The 21128-nt window shown below is 39.0% G+C and overlaps 1 pseudogene; it reads left to right on the top strand.

Moving 5' to 3' along the window:
* Positions 1-17675: 17675 nt before the first annotated feature.
* LOC118627115 lies at positions 17676-18069 on the top strand (annotated as a pseudogene).
* The last annotated feature ends 3059 nt before the right edge of the window (positions 18070-21128 follow it).

Genomic DNA, 21128 nt, shown 5'->3' with positions numbered 1-21128 from the left:
TTGTTCACTTGTCAATTTAAAAGACCATTAAAGCAGCTTATTTTGGTTTTAATTGGAACCTCCTCCCTTCCAACGCCTGGTTTAAAAAAAAAAAAATACAGGCGCGCGCGCGCACACACGTACACACACACACACACACACACACACACACACACACACACACACCGGCCAGGAACAGCGGGTATGTAGGTCACCCAGTATGTTAGGACCAGGCGGCGGGACGCTCGCTGCAGCCGCTGCAGCCGCTGCAGCCACCGGAGCCACACAGTCCGCAGCCTCGAATTTGCAGATTCCAGCGGCAGCAACACGTCTAGCTCGAACGCTTCCAATTAGACAACTCCGCATTCGCTTAAAGATTTTCGCAAAAGTACACTGGGGCCAAAAATCAATCACTCTCCAGCCTGACCCGGTGAAAACAGATGCATAACATATTCATGCTCTGAGCTCGCGGAGCAGCCCAGCGCGGAACTAACTTTTTTTGTTGTTGTTTCGTTTAAATAAAGCAGGGAGGACTTCCGTGCCTCCGCAATCCTGCTAAAGCTAGCAGATGCAGCAAAACTAATATGTGTAAATGCTTTAAAGCAATAATCTGCTTACAGCGACACTTCCCCAAACGGCGGCAGGACTGAGGGGGGAAGAGAAGGCGCTTGGCAGCCAGGGGAAACCGAATTGTTTTGACACCGCCATTGAATAGCAAAGACTGGTGGAAAATCATTTCATAGGATAATTGTGGGCAAGTAAAAAATAAATAAATAAAAAGAACCTACCCACTTCACCCACCCTCTTTTTCTTCCCCCATCAAAGTGAGCGAGGAGTTCTCATTATTTTTACCTTGTTCACAACATCACTAGGTTCCTTCATGAAACAGACTTAATGATAATACTAAAAGGTAAACGGAGCTGGAATAATATTTACTGTATAATCATTTGGGCTCTGTTAAGTTCAGCACTTCCCTTTATCCCAAGAATTTCACTAATTGTTTCCAATATGAAAATGACCAGGCAGATTTATTTTGTTGGAAGGTTACTTGCACTTAATATTAAAAAGCATGTATGTGTTTTTGTTTTAAAAAGCTCATTCTCATCTAGTCCCCCCTCCCTTCTAATATTAAGTAGCTGATGTTTTGTTTGGCTGCTGTTTTATTTGCTGTCAAAAGGAATTTGATGCAAAAATCATTTAAGCATGTATACAACCCATGGAGGGATTCATTTGACCTCATTATACTGCAATAAAGAAGAAATCCAGTTTGTTAAATATCACCGAACTGCATGCATTTCACATCAGATCATAAGAGCAATGCTTCAAAAGATTATCCCAGAAAGTGCTTAGAAAGATGGAATGGGTTAACTTTGCTTGCCAGAAGGTGTTCTGACAAACACAGGAAAAGAGAGATATGTGCAGCCCCCTTTAAGAGCAGAGCAACTGAAGAAAAAAGAGATTTATGCTTTTAATTAATGGCAATTAAACCATGCCTGTTGGCTTGGCCTATGGCAATTGTTTCCTGCAAAAAGGAGGCCGAGCTGGTGACAAGCATTTGAATCCGCTAAGTTCTGTCAAGGGAGCTGACTCTGCAGGCATCAAAACCAAACTAAATCAATAAAAGAATTAAACTTTTATAAATTGCATTTTGACAAGTATCAGATACCGTTAAGCTTTGATATTATGAATTCCTTGGAGGTGATGCAAACAAGAAGGGCCGCAGTTAGAGATCCAAACAATCAAAGAGGCTTGTTAACATGCGCTGTCAAATGCATCAGTGCTATTAATTACTACAAATTAATGTGACTCTCTCTTCCTCTGGTGATTGGAATAATAATCAGCCAGAATCGTGGAATGAGCACAGAGAACATATGCAACCCTGCCAAAAATAATAAGTTTAAAAAACAGTAGACATTTACAATCTTTGTTTTCAAAGACTGGCTGGTTTTCTTGATGCCAGTTGTGACCTCACTTTACCCCATCTTCCCCGGTCCTGGGATCTTCTTCATGTGCTCTTTCCTGTGTGATGACAGAGGGAGGCATCAGGCCCTTGCCAATAATTATTGAAGCATAGAATAAATCTTTATTGTGCTCCATTGAGGTGTAGAGATAATATAATCCTATCCAAAGTGATTATTTTCTAGGAAATGAAACCAAATGGCAGAGTCCCATAATTTGACCACTTTCTAGCATGAGAACTAATAATTAAAAGTTCATGATGCTCTCCCTCTGACAGTGCAGTAAGCAGACTCAAGGGGGGAAATGAACCCTACTTAGAGATTCTGGGTATCCAGATGATTCACAAGGCATTTCCCCCAGCATTTGTGATTTTCTACATCTCCAAATGACCATTGCCAGGATCCATCTGTTCCCCTCAGAACTACATTTTAAAATAGAATGGAGATTTTCATTTTAACAACTAGAAGATTGTGACTCTAGACCCCAGACCCCCATTTCACCCAGTGAAATGCCACAACAGACTAAACAAACACTTTTGTCATTAAATGTAATAATTTATATTAAAAAATTGTAAGCAAACATATTACAAATTAGAAATAACATACTTCCTTGTGCTTTCTAATGTATAAGTTTTTTTTCCTAGTTTATTTTACTAATCTGGGCATTTTTATACCCTCCTCATAGTCACTTTACGCCTTCTTACTTTTTACTTTGTGAATCAATTACATATGGTTTCTCACATTTGAGGAGCTTCCAAATGGTTGTAGTGAATTTTTAGATTAACTGAAGAATGGAGTTTAGCCACATGATATGAGAATTTATAATAATTTGAGGAGGGGGCTCCTTTATGTAGCAGGGACTGACCATCTCACAATTATCAACTAATTTTTGTTTAATCGAAGGGGGTACAGAGTAGAGATGGGGTAGCAGGTAGTGAACCTCTAATTCTCTTTTGCTCTTGGAAATGGATTGCAATTTGGAATAACATACTCTCTTCTCGTTGGCTTGGGATGAGCCATAGCTCTAGAAAATCATCATTTGCTGACTGTGTTAGTAAGCTACTAGGTATTGTGTTGGCTTTCTTAATTGGACAGAGACTGCAATGATAATAATGTTTCTCCTAACTTGCAGTAGGAATGGTGCCAGGTGTGTACTGGTGTTTGGACTAATTATTTGATTTTTACTCTTGACTATACCTAACTGTGTGTTTTTAACACAGAGAGGAATTATCTTGACACCATCTGGTAGCAGTTTTTCATGTCTGACAAAATTTAAAACTCAGTTTGAAGGTTGGCCGGTGATAAATATGCTTAGGATTCCATGTGACCTTGGTCAACCTCTGACCTTATACATATCAGGGCATTTGTCTCAAACTGTGGTTACAGTGTTTTATTGATGTGCCTAATCTGTTACCCAGGAACCACAGTTCTTTTGATAGATAGGATATTTGCTTGGATGGTGGCAAGGAAATTTAGGATGATTTTTTCCCTTTTTTCATTCTCAAGACATGGATCCTAGATAAGTCTGGATTTAAGTTCTCCATTTCAAGAGCTTCTCAAAATCTGTTCAGAAAGAGCATTAAAAGGGAGGAAGGGGAAACAAATGCTTATAAAGCCTCCACAAGAGAAGTCCGGTAGATAAAGGTATGTTTCTAAGGGTGTGCTTCTTTCCTTCTCTATGTGTTCACTCAGCAAATGCAGAAGGAATTTATTGTTAGAAGTTTGTGTAATCATTTTTATGTGATTACTTGGCAAGATGCTACATTCACACTAGCCTCTCTCTATTTTAGAAATCCTGGTTTATTACAAGGGTGCTTCAGTTCCTCCAAATATCTTTATGGATTTGAAGGGGATGCACAAGCTTTGTCACTTATATTTGACAATATAATTTTCTAAGAGTCGAACATCCTCGCTAAGCCTGACATGGGGTATGTACGCACAGATTGACCATTCATTATTCCTTTAATGCGTCCGGGCAGCAGCAGTTCATCACGCAGGGTTCAAACAACTCGGTTGCCTGGAATTCAGTATTCAGTTAAATCAAATTTGTCAACTTTCAATTTTTTAATACTGTTTTTTTATTTTTTATTAAAATCCAAGTTAATAAATGCCATGTAAATTTGTCAACATCCCTTGATATGAACAACCCACATTCTAAGTGGGGGGAAAAGAGACAAAAGTGCCCCTCCTAATACAATAATGCAATTCTTTTTTTCTGAAGAGTTAATTTACAATAATTTGTGTTTTCTTCATAATTTTGAAGGCTTCCCATTTGTAAATTTGCACATGAATGGTTATGAATATATGTTCGTATTTTCATTGTGCAGGGAGATATTTCTTTCTCCGTTTATTTTCACTTTGGCTTCCTCCACCTTTTTCTCTTTCTTGAAATTGTAAGTATTTTTGGTTGTGAACTGGTAGCTCAATTCACAAATTATTATCAATTATTTTATAGCATTCAAGTTTGTAGAACCTCACAAATTTTATGCCTGCTAAGATTTAAGAACTATTATGGAAGAAAAAAGTCTTTTTATGGAAGAAAAAAGTGGGAGGCGGGTGATGGGGATGGTGAAAGATTCAAAATTTTATATACAGGTAGAAGTATAGATATATATTCTAAGACATTTATTCGCATACATATATACCAATATAATGTATGACTGTTGATTTCTCAGAAAATATGTCTTCGTTTGAGAGGTGAGTTATCTCTTTTTCACTTTGCTCATAAAGAAAATGGCAGATGAATGATCAGCTGTTGGTTATTCTTCAGTACGAGGAATGACAGATGAACAACACTTTAATTTAGCCCCTTTGTGTTTGCTTGCTGTTTGAGTCCTTTGTTTTTTATTATAGTGTGCAGATAGAATGAAGCTCCATATACATGGTGCAAATTATAATGAGAAATTGCAAATATAGATGTTGATGTTTTTCTCTGTTTATTACATTACAAATTGTCCCAAGGAAGAATTTATAGGAGAGACTTTAGATATTTCACAGATGAATTAGTATCTATTGAAATACACACACACACACACACACACACACACACACACACATTGGTATTGGTGTCAATCCAAGTTATAGTTGCTAAAATTGCAATAGTTCTTCTGCCACATATAAAAATTTTGTGAGTTGGGAGAAAAAAACAATTTTACTTTAGTACTGTTGCAGTAGTTTTCTAGGCAAGAGGGTATAGAACTGGAATTCAGTTACCTCTGAACATGGTTTATATTTTTATGGTGGTTAAAAATAATAGCAAATGTTGCCCTGGTCGGTTTTGCTCAGCAGTTAGAGCATCGGCCTGCGGTCCCAAGAGACCCGAGTTCGGTTCCCGCTAAGGGCACATACCTCAGTTGCAGTTTGTCCCTGGCCCTGGTTGGGTCGTGTGGGTGGCAGCCACTTGATGTGTCCCTTTCCTGTCAATGTTTCTCTCTCTCTCTCTCCCTCCCACTCTATCTGAACAAAATATCAAAAAATGTCCTCGGGTGAGAATAAAAAAAATAATAGCAAATATTAAACTATTTCTAAAAAGAAAACAAAGCACTTTAATAGATAATTCAAAGGATAGATTTTGTGAATACATTCCATATACAATTTTAAGTTATTGAACAATTTTTTTCCCAGCTCACAAAAGACTTTTATGATCTGGCCTTTCCATGTCCCAAATTTTACGTCTTGAGACCTGTTTAACTACCAACACTACTACTTGAAGACACGAGCATCTCTTTTATTCCTGACTATGGAAGGTAACGTTGCTTTGCTCACCTACCTACTTACTTATAGTGTATTTTCTAGCTTGGTTTTTAATAAATTCTATCCTGCTGGTCAACCCAAATACACATGTCTAGTAAATCCCTTTGATGACACAAAGCATACTTCGTCAACCATCATCACACACTTACTTTATTTAGTCATACAGTTAAACCTCAATGGTTTCTCTCTCTCTGCTCAGAAATTGCAACAATTCTGGTATGGTATATATGGTTTTTCTAGAGTAAATAGGGAAAAATTAGTGCTGAAATGATCCATACACTGCTTAATTTGGAGAAATCTACACCAGCCTCCTGAGGTCTTGGGCATGTCATTAATTTAATAATATTCTGCTTTCACATTAGAAAAAAAGTATTGAAGGTTACATATTCATGCCACAACTGTGCCAGACCCTGTTGTATCCCTGAGGATACAATCATAAACAATGGAAGAAAAGTTCTAAATACAGGCCAGAGAAAATAGAGAATAAAGTAAGTAAACTGCAAGGCAATTGTTAAGGATAATAGTTGTGATAGTGCAGAAGGTCATGGAGACACAGGGAGAGACATCTAACCCGGCCTGGGAATGGCGTGAAGGGTTGGAGAAGGCTTCTTGGAGAAAGGTGTGTCTAAGGCAGTGGTTCTCGACCTTCCTAATGCCATGACCCTTTAACAGTTTCTCATGTTGTGGTGACCCCCAACCATAAAATTATTTTTGTTGCTACTTCATAACTGTAAATTTGCTACTGTTATGAATCACCATCGGAAATATATGTTTTCTGATGGTCTTAGGCGACCCCTGTGAAAGGGTCATTGGACCCCCAAAGGGGTCGCACGACCCACAGGTTGAGAACAACTGGTAAGGCATAGAATGAGGAGAAATTGGCTAGAGGAAAAGAGATGGAGAAAGGGAGAGAGGGAAGAGTGTTCTAGGCAGCAGGAAAGGCAGGACCAAAGTCAGAGAAGAGAAAAGTCATGACGAAATTAAAGGATGAAAGACATTCATTTTGCCAGGGCCACAGAGTTTGAGAGAGGAGTGCACATGTGAGGAGGAAAAAAAATAACTTTTTAATATTAGAGTATAATTGTTCTCCAAGCTCATCTTACTGACTAAATTTGGATCAAATGTTTTAACCTCTAAGGACCATGGCTTCTTTTTCTTTCATTGACATCACAGCCTATCTCAGTCAAAGGCTTGTCCAAGGATATTGTTCAATGTGGAACTTTTGTGCTACAAAACTTTATTTGCAAAGATTTTCTCCTGCTGATAAGTTTAGCCATGGATGGAAATAAGGCAATGCAAAAATGAGAATGCACAGGACCTTAGTCTTTGAATTTCCACCAGTATGCTAACTGTTTCATGATGTGCCAGTGATTTAGTAGAGATGTATGCAAATTTTGTAGAGCACATGAATTCCATATTGACCTCTTCAGCTAAGGTGAAGTGTAACTACTGGTGTTTATATAAACCATGGAGAAGTCAGTAAATCCAGCCTCTCACCTTTAAAACGTGTTATTCATTTGATTTGATTTCATCTTTGTTAACACCATACCTCTATCAGCATAATTTTTCTAAATTACTATTTATTTTTATGTTAGTCCTAAGGATTAGAATCATATATTAATAATGTCTATAGACCAAATATGTAACTGACACACACAAATTACAGTTACAATGTAAGTATTGGTTGGGGCAATGAAAATACATAAGCTTTGGGTATATTGATGTGACTATATTTACCAGACACGTCTGGTTGGTACAGTAGTTTGAAAGGCTGACCTGTATCATTATATAGAAAAATCAAGGGGACTTAAAATTCATTCATTTTATTTCTGTTCACTGATCCCTCATATCTGTATGGTATGCAAACATTACAAAGCCTTTCCACATTAATTCATTTAATCTTTATAATATTGTGAGGTAGGAATCTAAATCTTAGACCTAAGGATTACATATTTCCAAAGACAAAGTAACAGAATAAACGACAGTGAGCACATTTTGAGAAGCTAGACCTGCACTTGTCATTCACTCTGGAGTCCAGTTTAAGAAAAACCATAGGAATTTAAAGAGTTCTATTAAATTATTTTTAAGTTTTAGAGACTTTTACCTTTGTTTTTCTAATAATAAGTAGAAATAAAAACAATTTGGTTATTTGTTCTAGTTTAGTCTCATCATAGATTCAACATATCTTAGAGTTGAAATTTTTTACCTACTCATTAAAAAAGGGTCTTTCAGCTCTTGTTTGAATGCTCAGTTCTAAGGATGGGAGCATCTTTTTTTTATTGAGATAAAATTTCCATCCAGTAACTTGTCTTCATTGGTTCCAGTTCTTTCCTTCATCAGCACAGACCTCTCAGTTCTTCTGCAGCTTCTCGTGTAATATGTTTTCCAGGGTCCTCACTGTACAGTGAGTGGATAAAAGCTCAAGTTCTGGCATCAGGGCTTGTTATGTGACTTTAGTCAATGATTGTGAGGATTAAAGGTAACAACTCATGTCACGATACTTAGCGTAGTACTCAATACATTATTTTCTTTTTTTTAAATATATTTTTTCTTTATTGATTTGAGAGAGAAAGAGAGGGAGAGGGAGAGAGAGATAGAACATCAATGAGAGAGAACACTGACTGGCCGCTTCCTGCATGCCCCCCACTGGGGATTGGGCCTACAACATGGGCATGTGCCCTGACCGGGAATCGAACTGAAGACCTCTTGCTGCAGGGGTCAATGCTCAACCACTGAGCCACATTGGCCGGGCATAAATTATTTTCTTAAACTATATTTTATTACTATTTTTAATCTGGTCACCCTATGAATATACTCTAGTTTGTCAATTTGCCTGTTAAAATTCAACCCCCAAATTTAAACAACATATTTCAGATGTAAGCCATATGTTTAGTAATTAATGAATTTGATTAATGTTCCCCTAAGGCTTGGCAGAAGAGAATATCTCTTTCAATACAATAAACAAACCATATGCATAAACACCATGATTAGATTCAGATATGTAAATAGGGACATGGTTTTCTAACACTGAACAAGTTATTTTAAGGGTTTGTTTCCTAAGGTGATGTAACACTATGTGGCACAACTCATACTTACAAAACCGTGAGAAATCTTACACCAAATGTAAGCAAAAGACTTGCTCACACCAACCAAGACCCTTCCCTTACTTTAGCAGTGGGTGTTCCCCAGCAACAAAATTGAGTGCTGGGACACAGAAGAGAGAACACTGCGAGACAGGAGTTTGTAATCTCATTATCAATAGCTGGTATATTATAGCCATAGCAGCCTACTGTTTTAATATTGCAGCACGCTAGGCTGTTTTTCAAATACATTGTCTTCAGCCTGGAATTACCTATTGGAAAAATTCATAGGTTCTGCTATTGTTAAGATGCTGTGTTATGGATGAAAACCTTTTTCTTTACTCAGGTAGGAGCCAAAACAAACCAACAAAAATCAATAGCTCCCCTGTTTTCAACTCCCTTTCTTCCATTAGCTCTAGAAAGGGAAATAGATACCTTTTCATATCTTCATAGAATCTCATGTACATATATGGATGGATGAAAGGAGATTACATAGCTAGATGATTAGATGGATATAGAAAGATAGAGGGAAGAGTGATGGTAAGATAGGTAGGAAGGCAGGCAGATGGATATGACAGAATGACAGGTTGAGGACACTATCACAGAAAACACCTGAGGCTGAGCATCAGGACGTGGGTTCAAGTCCCAACCCTGCCATTAACTTGCTTGTTATTTCATGTAGTCCCTTAACCTCTCTCCCTCCATTGTTGCAGTAAATAGGGGTGCTGCTAGCTAGCATGTCGGGCCATATTTGTAGGTCTTGAACCCTTAAGAAGTAACTGCAAACCCATGATCACGTTTCTATTTGGCACCACTCCCTCCCTGTCGGTGGTCTACCAGGATTCTCAGTGGAAGACCTGCTGTTACTACCCACACCCCCAACCACACCCTCAGAAAGGCCTGTGTTCCAGAAACGAGAAGTGGTTTGGGGTATCTGGGACAAAATGATGTTTAGGTTCCACCCAGCTGAATTCAATGATTCAACATACATAAAAATAGCTTCTTAAAATTTGCCACTCATAATCTATTTCCTATGAACATAATCTTTTGTGTGACTACTAACTTTTCTAAAATTTGGGGAGCAGGCTGTTATTTATTTATTTATTTATTTATGTAATTTATTTATTTTTGTTACAGATGTTTCTCCTTTTTCCCCCACTGATTCCCCCTTTCTCCCCCTCCCCACCCTCTCCCCAGCTTTTTTGTCCATGTCCACTATTCATGCATACATGCATATAAGTTCTGTGGTTTATCTCTCCCCCACCACCCCCTCTTCTGGGGATTGTCAGTCTGTACCCACTTCCACGTCTCTGGGACTACCCCATTCCTCAGACTGTTATGTTCATTATATTCCAGTGAGATCATATAATACTTGTCTTTCTCTGTTTGGCTTGTTTCGCTTAGGATAATACTTTCCAGGTCCCTCCATGTCGTCTCAAAGGATAAGAGATCTTTCTTTCTTACAGCTGCATAATACTCCATTGTGTATATGTACCACAGCTTTTTTATCCATTCGTCTACTGATGGACACTTGGGCTGTTTCCAGATCTTAGCTATTGTAAATAGTGCTACTATGAACATGGGGGTACATATATTCTTTCTGATTGGTGTTTCAGGCTTCTTAGGGTATATTCCTAGAAGTGGGATCACTGGGTCAAATGGAAGATCAATTTTTAATTTTTTGAGGTAACACCATATTGTTTTCCACAGTGGCTGCACCAGTCTGCATTCCCACCAGCAGTGTACTAGAGTCCCCTTTTCTCCACACCCTCACCAGCACTTATTTGATGATTTGTTGATGGCGGCCATTCTGACAGGTGTGAGGTGATACCTCATTGTTGTTTTAATTTGCATCTCTCTGATGATTAGTGATGCTGAGCATTTCTTCATATGTCTCTTGGCCATTTGTATGTCCTGTTTGGAGAGGTGTGGAGCAGGCTGTTTTTGCAGCTACCTGACTTTTTTTAGGTCCAACCCAATGGAAGGTGTTCAAATTTGGGGCAAAATGATGACATGTGAAAATTTACCTCGCTTCAGCCTTCCCTTTCTGTGTTCTGTCTTCCTGTCGTGACCAGGCTCTTGAAGGGGCCTGATAACTTTCTGCTCTTTTAATTTCCAACTCAGTACCAAATAGGAGGAAATCTGATCATTAGTAAGTATATTAATAAAATCTTACATCATTTACTGGCATGTCTGTTGTCCACTCAGCTTAACCACCACCCTCTTCTAGCCAGGAACTACATTTCTCACATTCCCCTCCCCCTATGGTCCCGGTCAGACTTAGCATCTCTTCCAGTAGGAGAAACTCCCATGAGAATGGAAAAGCTGAGGAGGAGGGGCCATAATTCTCAAGATGCACTTACAGTAGAAGCATGAGTAGATGTGAGGTTCTAAAGAATTACCTCCATCCGTGCTACAGACTGAGATAGAGGGCAGGAGCTTTGCAGAAATTCTTCGAATTTGCACACTAGTGAGTCACCTGCTTCAGTCTGGCAGCCTGAGATCATCTTTGGTGGCTTCCCTTATCTTGGTTCCCTCACTGTCAGTGGTTGGTTATGCCTCTAATTCCCTGCATTGAAACCTTTCATACTTGAACTACATTAGAGTGGCTTCTCTTTTGTTGTTGTTGTTGTTGTTGTTTTTGTTTGTTTGTTTTTATCCTCACCCGGGGACATTTTTTCCATTTTTTTTGTTCAGATAGAGTGGGAGGGAGAGAGAGGAAGAGAGAGAGAGAGAAACATCGATGTGAAAGGGACACATCGAGTGGCTGTCACCTGCATGACCCAACCAGGGCCAGGGACAAACTGCAACTGAGGCACGTGCCCTTAGGTGGAACCACACCCTGGTCTCTCTGGACCGCAGGCTGATGCTCTAACCGCCGAGCCAAACCAGCCAGGGCTAGAGTGGCTTCTCTTTTCTTGAACAAACCTGGATTGTGTAGGCATCACCTGATTCAACCATCCTATGTATGCGAATCCCTTTTATAACATATCTGATGAGTTGACATTCAACTCGTTCTTAAACACTTACAGAAATATGGAAATTGCTAGCTTCAGAGACAGCCCATTTCATCACAGAATTGCCCAAATTGATGGAAAGCATATTGTAGAGTAGAGTAGAGTAGATGGAGGATAGAAGTTTTTCAATCAGGAAAACCTGGCTTTGCATCCTATGTTCGCCATTTATAAACACTGGGCAAGGTGCTTAACTTATGAGCTTCAGAAGTTTTTTGTTTTATTTTTATTTTATTTTTTTTCCTATAAAGTGAGGGCAGTAATTTTATCTACCTTTTCAGGATTGTTATAAGGATTACATGACATCAAGTTTATAAAACATATTTTCCTTACACTAACCACAAATCAGCATCTATATAACTTTAACCCTTTGGTCCTAATTCTGCTCTCTGGAGTCATGCTGGTGAGGCCCCAGAGGCCCACAGAACACCTTCGTGAGAAGGAGAGAAAGGCACCCCCTTTGGCTGACTCAACCTGACACCGGGGCTCATGGGTTGGTGAGTTGGTGAGTCGAGCAAGAGTTGGATTTCAAAATGAAGGGATTAAGAAGTACAAATTGGTTGTTAGACTGATGAACTAAAAGGGAAGGGGGGAGGGAGGGCAGGATGAGATAAACCAAAGAACTTCTGTGCATATATGCAAAACCAACGGACACCGACAATAGTGTGGGGAAGGCAGGAGGGGGTGGGAGTGGGGAGGAGGAGGTCAATGGAGGAAAAAAGGGGGGACATCTGTAATACATTCAATAGGTTTTAAAAAATAAATGTAAGAAAGTAATTCTGCAGAAGAAAAAAAGAGTTGGATTTCAGCCCCTACTGCCCTCAACTGCACACCCTTGAGCACAGCCTGAAACGCCATCCACTGGGTCACTGCACACAGATTAAATACAGCCTCGTGGAAATCCTTCGTGTGTTTCAAGACTTCTCTCAATTACTCAACTCACTTTTTCTCTCCTCGCCAACTAAACATTACCAGTTGGATGAGGACGGCTTCATAGTTAAATAATAGTACACTCTCCATTAATGAATGATTCAGCCAAAGGACGGATAAATTTGAAGACTAATTACACCTACTAAAAGTCATTCACATTAAGGTGTCACCTTAATCATGCATTTGCATTTGTAAATGTTACTGTAGAGATTTATTCTCTGGTTAGAGACTGCTGGACATCAGTGAGAATGTGGGGAGATGGGAGTGTGTCTCCTGCTGAGTATGAGAAAGGGGACGGCCAGTGAAACCCTAACTCGGCCCGCACACCTACACCTAAGGGCCTCTCTGGTTTCACCTTCAGCGTGACTGACCAGGAGACAGTGGGGCCCAAGTCTGATGTCCACTTCCCCTCCCGGCAGCAACCCACTCTGAACATTTGTGTGGCCCAAAGCCTGTGACTCATATTTCTGAATATTTGGAAGTTATAAATAAAGCTAAAACTGTTAAATAAAATATGTTCTATTTTCTTGCCTTGACAGTAAATATTCATATTGACATACTTGAGAAAATGTGTGCAAAACTATGTTTTTTATGTGACTGACAGCAAAATATCAGAGATGACTAAGTTAATTTTTATTGTGCATGTCTGGATATTTTATTGATGAGCTGGTGATACTTGGATGAATGATACATAATTCATTAACTATTACATAGTTATTATATAAAATTAATTTGTCTTACCTTCATTTTAGCAAAATCACTAATTATATTGATATAATTAAGATTTCACATGTGCTCTATTGACAGTAATAACAAATTTGCTAATATATACATATATATATATTTTTGGTACGTTTTTTGTACGCAAGGGAGCAGGAACCGAACCTGGGACTCTCTGGCCGCAGGCCAACGCTCCATCCGCTGAGCCAAACTGGCCAGGGTGCTAATATTTCTAAATTCACTGTAGTTTACACATTAATATTAATATATATTAATTCATTTCAATTTGGAGAAATGTCCCTCTTATAAGGCAGGAGCAACAGGAATTATCAAAAAATTTTAAAGCAACAAACTTAAAAGTGAACTTTACATACAAATTTACATATGTTCAAAACTGTTGTGAGGTCATATGTGACAAAATAGCATTATTGCAAAAAATATTATAAACCATTTTAATATCAAATGCATTGTTATCATTTTTAACATGAATATGTTAAAAGAGTCTCTTTTATTTTTTTAAAGTTTTGTTTTTCTTTATTGATTTTAGAGAGAGAAGAAGTGAGAGGGAGAGAGAGATAGAGAAACACCAATGATAAGAGAACATAGATTGGCTGCCTCCTGCATGCTCCCCACTGGGGATCAGGCCCACAACCTGGGCATGTGCCCTGACCAGGAATCGAACCAGTGACCTCTCGGTGCATGGGTTGATGCTCAACCACTGAGCCACACTGGCCAGACTAAAAGAATATCTTTTAAAGGAACATCTAAATACATACAGTATTTCTTATACTTTTATTTCATATTTTCCATTATTTGCTTATTATACCGGAAACAAAAGTTAGCAGGGCATTATTAATTTATGCAAATTTCTCTTTAATTAAGGCTATACTCTGATCTGTGATGGCCAGAAACCTGGTCTCCATTGAAATTAGAACTATTGGGAATTATTTGTACATAAATGGTCTGTTTGGTAGGTAGACATTTTCATTTCCTTGCTCTAATGCCCTTATATTTTATTGGAGTATTACTTTTGTTGCATATTTCAACAAATACCTTGCAATTTAAAGTGTTTTTTAGTCCTTTATAAAGTGAAATAGTCAAATTTAGATCTTTTAAAATTTTTTTTGTTAATTTTAAGTAATATTAATAGTAAGCAACAGTTAATCAAATAACTACGGATAGCATGAATTCAAAATTAATTTTCTACCAAAGATCATGATTCATGTTTTATTTGAGATTCTCTGTTGTTTCAGTTAACTCCTGTGGTGCATCTTGTGTCTCACCTAAATTCAGTCTAATTGCTGTAACAGATTCAGACAGCATTCTCATCACACATGTCCAAGAGTGATTTTAAGGTCATTGCTTTGTTTCATCAGAGTATTTCATCTTTGGGAAGATTCAGAAAATATAGTATATAATCTTTGAATTGCTGTTGAAACAAATTCAGATGTGTGCTGGATATGACAAACACTCAAGTATTTGGGGGTTTTTTAGCCAATATTCTATATGGTAAAATTTTCTGTTAATCAACCATGTTGCCACCATTATATCCTAGACATTGCCCTCAATGAATTTTAAATTATTTAAAGCTAAATTTCAATGTCAAGTTTTGAAAATTTTAATTACTCTTATTAAACATTTTGGCAACAGTAGGATTATTTGCAATTTTTGCGTTCAGAGGCCATTTAGTTACCAATGGAAAGAATAGGTATTTTGCTTCCTAGAAGTTACATTTAGACGAACATATACAATTTTAAGAATGAAATGAATACTTGCAAAATGTTCCTTTTCTGCTCTATGCAATGGCAGTGAATACTGTATCGATTCCTGAGTACCTAGGAACGAAGATGGAACAGAAAGAGATGCAGGAAGATGGATGCTTGGTGCTACCGGGAAATGAAAAGTTATGATGCAAAAATCTATAGTATTCCCACTACCTGAGAGGAAGGATTTGACAAGTTAATTTGTCTTTTCTCTTACCTAAGTGCTTCTCCCAGTCCAATCCTCCCACACTCCGGGGCACTGTCCATCTCCTGCATAGAAGGTGGCACAATCCACAAACTCTCATGGTTCAGCTGTGTAAGGGACAAAGGGCAAGAGAGAAAGAGAGGCCTTTTCCTGGGTCTCAAACTTGTTAGTCACATGAGTGGGTCACCTGTGTCAGTGCCTCTCACCAGTTCCTGGTGAAAGAGGTCCCTGTGGGTTCTTTTTTTTTTTTTTCTTCTTTTGGTACATACTCCTAGTGGGAACCGAACCTGGGACTCTCTGGTCCACAAGCCGGTGCTCCAACCACTGAGCCAAAGCAGCCAGGGCACCTGTGGGTTCTTTAATACATAGATTTGTATGTGTGTTTGTGATCTGTGGAGCCCAAAGGCCAATCCTGCTAGGAAGTTCCCTTCTTTCTGAGTCCTTCTTTAAGAAGGGTGGTCTGCACCTCAGACAACAAAGTCATCTTATCTTAGTTCCCTTCTGACTGAGTCTAGCACATGGAGCCTATCTGTACCTTACCCCAGGTCACATGCCTCTGGACCTTCTCTGCCTGAAGGAGTTGGGTTTGGTCTCTTCACCTCCCCCGCTTCTGCACCAAGTCTTCCAGATACATATATTTTGTTGGGAGGGTCTTTGAAGCTATCAATCAAGATTTATTGCCTTTTTTTTTTTTTTTTTTTTCTTCAGACAGAGTGGGAAGGGGAGAGAGAGAGAGGAGAAACATCGACATGAGAGAGACACATTGACTGGTTGCCTCCCACCCAGCTGGGGACAAACAGCAACCAAGGTACGTGCCCCTGATTGGAATCGAACCTGCGACTCTTTAGTCCATGGGCTGGAGCTCTAACCACTGAGCAGAACTGGCTGGGGCTAGATTTATTGATTTTTAATGGCATTACATTATTCCCTTTTCTATATCCTAGCATGGACCCTACTGGTTATAAAGTTTCTAACAAAAAATTTTGCTTCTCCATTTAAGGAGGTTATGCTATAATTTACAGATAGGGACACCCTACCCTTATTAAAGAAGGACCCAGATAAACCTTCTTTAGGACAAACTCTCTTCTGCTTCCCAGAGTTCAAGAATTAAACAGGAACTCTCATTTCTTGGTTTTATTTTTGCCTTTTTTAAAAGAGAATTTACTATTATGACATTCTGTTCTGTGTGCCATAAACCCAGTGATCTTGATGACATTCTCAATACAATGTTACAGTTTAATAAGATCAGACACACTTAAGAGTAATTTAGATAATATGAGGAAAGTGCTTATTACAGTGCTTAACATGAAGTAAGTGCTCAATACATGTTAGCTTTTTTAAAAATCAGAATTACTTGATTGTGAATTTAAATAGGGCTTTACAGTTTCCAGTGCACTTTCATATAAATTCTATTGTATGATTATTCTAATTACATTGTCAGGTGTACATTTACAGACAGTAAAATTGACAGTCAGATAGTTGAAGTTACTAGAAACAACTTTTCCAATTCCTACTGCTTAGTCAGAAGCAGTAAAATAACAATTTTTCTACTTTCACCAAAATAAGTGCTGAAATACTCCCAAATAGGAAAACATCTTGAGCCTAACACACATACATACAACACTGGTGACATCTCAAAATTCGGGGTACGTATTTCAACATGATGATGCTGAGTCTTACAGGATACAAGATTCTGCGTTTTCTACTTATGGAAAGTGTGGGTCAGAACTGTGTCTGCCATTAAGGGTGATGTCTAACCGGTCACCCATCCAAGTTGAAAGCACTTGGCGGACAGAGTTCCCCCAGAAGTTCCCCAAATCAAAGTGTAACACGTGGCTGGGAGCTGCTGGGAACTTGGCTTTACTTTCCTGAACCCTCCATGACGCATTTCCCCACTGTGTTCTCTTCGTAGCCATGGCGTTCTCACCAGAAGTGCTGAAATGCCTTTCTTCAGCATTAGTCACTTCCCAGGTCCTCTCCCCAGCTGGCCTCCCCTTCCACAGACTTCCTTGCATTTATGGTCTCTACTACAACATTGAGCTTGCCAGGCTGTACCTCAGACAACAATTCGTCTTATCTCCAGAACTGGATTTTAAGCAACTTCAGGGGAAAGGTTCACACTGTTGTGTGACTCATAGCACAGCGTGGAACACCTGTAGGAGTTCAATCACGTTTTTCCATTGATGGATTTAACCAGCAATTCTCACACTTTTTGGTGTCATAACCCCTTTGTACTCTTCAAAATGATTGGTGCTTCAAGAACCGCCTGCATCATGAATGGCACAGTAACTATCCGGACTGGGAAGTTCATGACCAACAGACTACTTCAGAGGAAGTTAATGGTAATTGGTGTCCTTTACCCTGGAAAGGCAAGAGAACCTAAGACAGAAATATGGGGAAAACTAGCCAAAATGGATAAGACCACACCAGATGTCATCTTTGTGTTGGGATCTAGAACCTGTTTTGGTGGTGGCAAGACAACCGGCTTTGGCATGATTTATGGTTCCTTGGATGACACAGAGAAAAATGAAGCCTAACATGGACTTGCAAGACATGGCCCGTATGAGAAGAAGACCTCCAGTAAACAGGGAAGAGAACATAAGAACAGAATGATGGAAGTTGAGAACTGCAAAGGCCAATGTGGGTGCTGGCAAAAAGAAGGAGTAAAGTTTCTTCAGTGGCTTTATCTATGGTGATTGAGCAGATTTTTCATGACAGGATTAATAAACTAAGAACTTTTATGTGAAAAAAAAATGATTGAGAATGCAAGGATATTTTGTTTATGGGGGTTATGTTTATCTAACACTTATATATTAAAAATTTTAACCGAAAATTCTAAAGTATCACTGCAAAACAATACAACAGAAGTGTACTTTTTGTTGTGTTTCTGAATAGATACAAGGTAAACTTTGGGATTTCAAAATAACAGTTCATCGGACAATATTGAGGTTACAGAGATTATATGCCAGGTATAATTGAAGATGACTAAGAGCACAGATGTGCCTTGAACAACTGAGTTACTCTTAAAAAAAATAATAATGCATGTTTATATCCTTACATCTACCTTAGAAAATTCTAAAAAAACATAAGATTACCAAAGCATAGAATCCATAAACTGTCAGAGCAATAACATGACCCTATATTATGTAGTCTCTGGAAAACTCCATTGTATACACTCACGAGACAATAAGAGTGAAGTAGGTAAAAAACATTCCAGTAGTACTATAAAAATAGTCTGACTTCATGGATCTCCTAAAAGAGTCTTGGGGACCCCTAGGAGTTTCAGACGAGATCGGGCGCGTTCAGGGTGGTATGGCCGTAGACGGGGACCCCTAGGAGTTTCAATAGTGGACTTTGGAAATTAGCAGATTAAATTATAGTCTTAGTTCATTAAACCACTTAAAGATGCTCATTATACAAAATTACTACCAGAGAATTATAGAAAAATTAGAAACTATTTTATAGTGATTGGCATTTGTATTAGTTTTATAGTGCTGGGTTAGTTATCCATTCATTTGCATTAGTTATCTACTTACCCCTAAGCTTAATAGCTTAAACCCATAAACATTTATTATCTCACAATCTCTGTGGGTCAGGAACTTGGGTTCGGGTGGGGACCTGTAGTTCAAGGTGTCTCATGAGGATGCATTAAACTTTGGACCAGGGCTCTGGTCTCGTGTGAAGACTCCAGTTGGTAGGACTCAGTTCTTCACAGGCTATTGCACAGAGGCCTCAGTTTCTCACTGGCTGTTGCCTAGAGGTCTTTGCCACATGAATCTCTCCACGGGATAGTTCACGGTGTGGTGGCTGGCTTTTCTCAGCAAATGAGTGACGGAGCAGGAGAGGTATCCCAAGGTGGAAGTCCAATCTTTTTGTAACCTAGTTTGGTAAGTGACATCCTCTCTCTTCAGCCATATTCTATTTGTTAGAAGCAATACAGTAAGTCCAGCCCACACTCAAGGGGAGGAGGCTTCCAAGCGTAAGAATAACAAGAAGCTGAGGTCATTGATTTCCACCTTAGGGTCTGTCTGCTAGATAGCATTTTCTTCATTGAAAAAGGAAAGATATGACTCAGAAAACGAATGATAGCAAAAGGCCAGTTCCTCACATGACTCTGTTCTTTTGCCCAGCTTCCTCTTATTATATAAGACAGTCCCTTTCTTCCATGTCTAACACTCCTGTGACCAATGGATGAGATGGTTTCCCATTGGTGAGAAGGGCCTTCTGAGATATTTTAAGATTAGAACTTTATGGCTTTGGTTCCTCTTACTTCAAGTTCATCAGACTATTTTAATAAACATTTCTCATCAATGTGTATGTCAACCCCCCATTTTGACGTTGTCCTTCAAAATCCATCTATTCCATATTTCTGGGCACATGACCACCCAGCTAGCAATTACCTTTCCTACGTCCTCAGCAGCTGGCGGTGACCATGGTGCTAAGGTCAAGGATGAAGGGATGTGAGAGGAAGAGATGTGTACCACTTCTGTGTCATCACCAACTTAAGAAGGGCTCCATGTGCTGGATTTTGGCTCATCACCCTGCCTACCAGCTGGAAATGGTGACGACTTGAGCGTCGTGAAAGCCCTACGCTGGGGATGGCAGATCCACCTCGGCTTCATGGAGCAGAGTTCCCCCTCCGGCCTGAATCAGCCCGACTATGCCTGGAGAGAGAAATAAACCCCTATCATGTGTAAGTCCTCATTTAGGGCACCTCGTTGTTGTTATCAGCTTTGTTATTCTCCAGCGATTACATTTCATATAAATTAGGCTAGGAAACCAAGCAGAACGCTTTAGTCTTAGTTTAAAACACAGTTTTAGTCCATGGCGGGGAAGCTATGTCTGTGTGGGGACTAGGGCCACGTGGGAACTCTGCACTTTCCGTTCAGTTTTGCTGTGAACCTAAAATTGCTCTAAAAAATAAAGTTTACCACTTTAAAACAAAACTTTGTTTTACTCTTGGGAAACAACAAAACATATTTCATTTCGTCATTCATTAATAGCAGTCAGTAAATACAGGCGCACCTACTATGTGCCGGATATGCTGGGAATCTTGTTGTGAAAAACTACAGTCACATTTATTAGCCTCACAGAACTTTCTATTTAGGGAAATCAAAGTTAAATAAGCAATTATGCATGCATAAATTCATTAAAATTGTGATAAATGCTAAGGTGGAAAGCACAGAGTGCCATGTGGGTGTATAACCAGAGGCTGCCACCTATGGCGCTCCGACAGAGATCACGCATATTTTAAAAGAAAATAGATAAATGCTCCATGAAAATCATTTCATAGGGTAATATATTTTTATTTCTTGAAAGAAATGCCCTAGGCAGTAAAACCCTAAAAGTTGGCATGTCACCTTAGCATCAGTTACCTCACCTGCCAACTTCAGCTAAAGGTACAGTGGAGTTTCATATGGTATTTAGCCTTTTCCCCTCCTACATCTCTGTCTCTACACCAAATTTCACATGGATGGTTTGCTAGTTTTTTACAGCAGCACTTTTTTTCCCCAACAGCACTGGAGTTAAATAAAAGAGACTCTTTGTCCCCGACAATAACCTGTATATGTATGGAAAAGAATGTGTATCCATGTTTCAATGAGATAAAATATGCTTGAAGGAGCAATCAGGCTAAGACCCACAAGAATAAGTTTAAGGTCAACCTGACATTTCACTTTTTTGTGTTGATCTTGGAAAAAAAAAAAAAAAAGAGGAGAATATCTACC

The sequence above is a fragment of the Molossus molossus genome, unplaced genomic scaffold, assembly GCF_014108415.1.
Source record: "Molossus molossus isolate mMolMol1 unplaced genomic scaffold, mMolMol1.p scaffold_m16_p_12, whole genome shotgun sequence".
Lineage (NCBI taxonomy): Eukaryota > Metazoa > Chordata > Mammalia > Chiroptera > Molossidae > Molossus > Molossus molossus.
Note: the sequence above shows the minus strand (reverse complement) of the source record. Positions and strands in the feature narration are given on the sequence as shown.